Genomic DNA, 4,666 nt, shown 5'->3' on the forward strand with positions numbered 1-4,666 from the left:
TGGAGATTAAATCGACCTGTGGTCTATAAAAGGAGTTGGGATAACTCATAGAAGGGGAACGAAACCTTAGGAGAAGTTTAGAACACCACAGAGCTCCAGAGATCGAGTTGCAGGAAAATACAATATTCTGCTGCTGCTGCTGAAGAAGAAGAACACGAAGAACATTGACCCACAAGCATCTGTCGCAGAACACTATCGTTATTCAACAGCAGAACCCATCTATCGTTTATCAACAGTAATTGCATTAGGTCTTTAGCTACTGTTTCCTCTTTGTAACAGAGATTCTGCAACACCTTCACACTGTTGCGAATCGGCTGTGTTATCACTTTTTCACCTTCTTGTACACTTTTGAGCTATAAAAACATACTTTGAGAATATGGTTAATATGAGGAGATAAACCCCATTGATGAGGCGATAGAGGAAGCTATTTTTCCAACAAAAGGTGGTATATTCTATTTTATCTTTTTATTTGCAATAATTATATGATTATTTGCCTTGAACTATTATTGAATATGATTTTTATTTGAGTGATTATGATTTATTTTGATGGAGTATGCTTAGTTTTAAGACTTTTGATGCTTCATACTTGGTATTTACAATTATTACTTTTGAAAATCTACTTGTTGCAATATTTTAGAATCAAATTAAACGAGAAAATTGCATAAATATAAGTATTGGTTTAATCACTTTGAACTTGGAAAATAGTGGAATCTTAGCCTCAGTGTTTCTTTTAATATTGATATCATCTTTGATTGAGTTTGATATAATTTTTAGTGAGTTTTCCATTTTAATATTAGAATTTAAGTCTAATTAATATCCTTCACAAGTCTGAGAATCGAACCACTTTTACCACTATCTACAAATCACATCAATTTTTGGCGCCGCTGCCGGGGACTTGTTTTTAGGGTTTTAGATTTATTTATTTTTTATTTTATTTTTGTTCTTTTTTATGTTTTTGGGTATTTATCTTGTGTCTACAGGTTCTGGATCATAAAGAAAATTGAGCCAAAGAGTTTGGTGATTTCATAAAGACTTGGATCTAAAGATTAAAGGAAAAAGAACAGAAAAGAAGACAATTTTATTTTAGACAATTTTAGTTTAGGGTTTGTTTATTTTCTTTTAGAAAAAAAAACTGTAGTAGGGTTTATTATTTTTGTAATTATTCTTTACTTTTTGGACTTTTGGACTTTGGGACATTATTTTTTTATTACCCTACGAAAGGGTACTTTAAATATAAAATGTTTGCAGAGAAGGAGGACAATTACGATATTGTCTCTGCACCTTGGGTTCGTACACTTGACATCGGAGTCAGTGACCCGAGTCGACTACAACCGATTCATTCCCCGTATGGAACGGGAGGTAAGATTCTAAACACTCGTGAATCCCCTGTCAGCGAGGTACTGGACTCCTTCGTATGCATATATGTTGAGGACTGAATACAGACATTTATTTTTCTAGTAAAGGGAAAGGCCTGGCCATACAAGATAAGGGTTCGGATTTCATCACCGTTCTCTTCTTGCCCGCTTTAGGAACACTAACCTACGCGAACCTAAGCCTAAAATTTTGACTAGAACGAGGCCGATAGGGTAACGAGCTTAACAGGAAAGTCATTCGAAAAATATTGGTTACTCTTTTAAGCATACTTCGAAGTTCTTGACGGTTTCTGTAAATTGAATACGTGACTGCGCCGCCTTGTAATACCGGTGAGGCCTTGGGTATCAAAGCTCCACCAAGCTTCCCTCGCCTCTATTCAACTTACGTTAACTCGGATTGATTCCAGAGGGGTTTGCTTAAATTGTAACGAATTCCCGCTCAAAGGATTAGAAGCTGGTCTAGAAACAATCTAAGTGGAGTCACCATGCTTTTTGTTTGCTAGAAATCAATAGGTTTGATTTGGTTGAGTCGGCCTTGATCTGTGTTTGCTTACCCTTCCAATTTAGAAAATTATATTGTATGCCTGAACGTAAAAGAGACGCACTAGGTAGATTTGTTAAAGAGAAACCTAATAGTTCGAAGCGTCTCGATTACCTTAATCTAGAGAGTCCGACTTTTGAAGAGTCTGTTTTTGAACGTACTTTGACTGAGGAGAGAATCCATGTTGCTCCGATAGCGCCAGAAATGGCAACTTTGAAAGCTTTGTTGAACCCAACCAGGACTACTCGTCCTTCGTGTATTAAGTTAGCTGAAACGGAGGCACCCTATGAACTGAAACCTGGGACCTTACAGATGCTCCCAATATTTTTAGGGAAAGAAAATGAAAACCCTTATTACCATGTTAGGGATTTTGAGGAAATTTGTCGTACTCTAAGAATTAGAGGCTTAGATGATGATGCTTTGAAGCTTAGGTTATTCCTATTTTTCCGGAAAGATAAGGCCAAGTCGTGGCTATATAGTTTGGACTCCGAGTCAATTGAGACATATGAACAACTTACATCTGCCTTTTTCAATAAGTTTTTCCCTAGGCACAAAACATTGTCTATTAGGACGCAAATATGCACATTTTCACAACAAGAGGGAGAATATTTATATAGGTATTTGGAAAGGTTCAATGATTTATCATCCTAGTGTCCTCATCATGGTTTAGAAAAGGTTAGGCTAGTTCAGATCCTTTATGAGGGTTTAGATTATTCCACAACGACCATGGTTGAGTCTCTATGCACTGGTGGATTTGAAAACCAAACTGTTGATGTGGCGATGGAATTTTTTAATGAAATCGCCGAAAAAACCTAGCAATGGGAAAATAGTAGGGCACCCCAGAAAACAATTCTTTTAAGTAGAGGAAACGTTAATAGGGTAGAAGGAGGCTATGAATCAGATGCCAAAATTGCTGCTATAGCAAAAAGGTTAGAAGCCTTAGAAGTGGGCCAGACTAGTGGTAGAGTGGAGAATTTTTGGGAAGGCCAGAATATTGAAGAGCAAGCCAATGCTCTTTATAATAACACTAGATTTGATAACCGTCAAAAGATTGACCCATATTCAGAAACCTATAATCCTGGTTGGAGAAACCATCCGAACCTTTCGTGGTCTAAGGGCCAAAGTCAAGGTCAGTTTAGTAATTCTAATGCTCCCCCAGGTTTTGGCTATACTAAGAATCCTTCAGGACTAGCTCAGTTTCAGAATCAGTCAGATAAGAAAATCCTAAGTTTAGAGGAATCTCTCGCCTTGTTAACTCAGCAAACTGCAAAATTCAGTTATCCGTAGAACACTAACAAGCTAGTAACAGGATAGGACAAGAAAATAGTCAGGCTATTTCCGAGTTAAAAACCCAGGTTGGTCTGATAAGTGATTCTTTGAGAGAAAAAGGTAAGTTTCCTAGTCAAACACAACCCAACCCTAGAGGAGTTCATGAATTAGGTGCAAAACCATCGAATCAATTGAATGCTGTTAGAACCCTTAGAAGTGGTAGAGTTGTAGACAATAAGGTAACCATGCCCGATAGTGAACATACTGTAGTTCACCCCTCAGGATCTCACCTCTCAGGACCAGTAGCTGAAGAGACTGATAAAGTTTCTGATGATGTGAATTCGGTTCCTGAAAGGTCTGATTTTAGGCCTAGAGCCCCATTTCCTCAGCTATTAGTACCAACAAAGAAGGAATCGAACTTTAATGACATAGTGGAGGTTTTTAAGCAAGTTACCATAAACCTTCCCTTATTAGATGCAATTAGGCAAATTCCTGCTTATGCCAAGTTCCTTAAGGATATGTGTACGCGAAAGCGAAAACTTAGCGTCCATAAGAAAGCCTTTTTAGCTAGTCACGTAAGTTCAATCATTCAGAACACCACAACTCCAAAGTACAAAGACCCAGGTTCTCCTACCATTGCTTGCACAATAGGTAACTTCCGGGTAGAAAAAGCTTTACTTGACTTAGGAGCCAGTGTGAACTTACTGCCATTCCATGTATACTTACAGCTAGGACTTGGTGAAATGAAACCTACTCAGATGACACTGCAGTTAGCTGATAGGTCTGTTAAAATCCCTCGAGGTGTTATCGAGGATGTTCTTATTGAGGTCGACAAGTTTATTTATCCAGTGGATTTCGTGGTCCTAGATACCCAACCTGTCCCTGACCCAGAGAACCAGATACCTGTGATTTTAGGTCGCCCATTTTTAGCTACGTCTAATGCGATCATTAACTGTCGAAATGGTGTGATGAGTTTATCTTTTGGTAATATGACTATGGAGATGAACATTTTTAATGTCAGTAAGCAACCTCATGAGCTAGATGACACATGTGTTGAGAGGTGAACATGATAGAAGCCTTAGTTCAGGAGTCATTACCAAACATTTGTCTGAAGACCCATTAGAAAGTTGTCTATCCCATTTTGGTTTAGATTTTGACGACGATAGCACTATTGAACAGGTGAATGCTCTATTAGATTCTACCCCTGTGTTAGACACTGATAGATGGAAAGCTAGGTTCGAACCGTTACCAGTTTCTGAGACTACCCTAATTCCTTCTTTAGAAGAGCCCCCAAAGTTGGACCTTAAACCACTACCCGATACTCTAAAGTATGTGTTTTTAGGCCCATCTGAGACTTTACCTGTGATTGTAGCTTCCATTTGGATAGTGATCAGGAAAGTAGGCTAGTAAATGTACTTCAAGACAATAAGGAAGCTTTAGGGTGGACTATAGCAGACATTAAGGGTATAAGTCCTACTGTGTG

The 4,666-nt window shown here is 38.2% G+C and overlaps 1 pseudogene; it reads right to left on the bottom strand.

Moving 5' to 3' along the window:
• Window positions 1-2,482: 2,482 nt before the first annotated feature.
• LOC113354756 lies at window positions 2,483-2,582 on the bottom strand (annotated as a pseudogene).
• Window positions 2,583-4,666: the final 2,084 nt, after the last annotated feature.

Source organism: Papaver somniferum, chromosome 2, assembly GCF_003573695.1.
Source record: "Papaver somniferum cultivar HN1 chromosome 2, ASM357369v1, whole genome shotgun sequence".
NCBI lineage: Eukaryota > Viridiplantae > Streptophyta > Magnoliopsida > Ranunculales > Papaveraceae > Papaver > Papaver somniferum.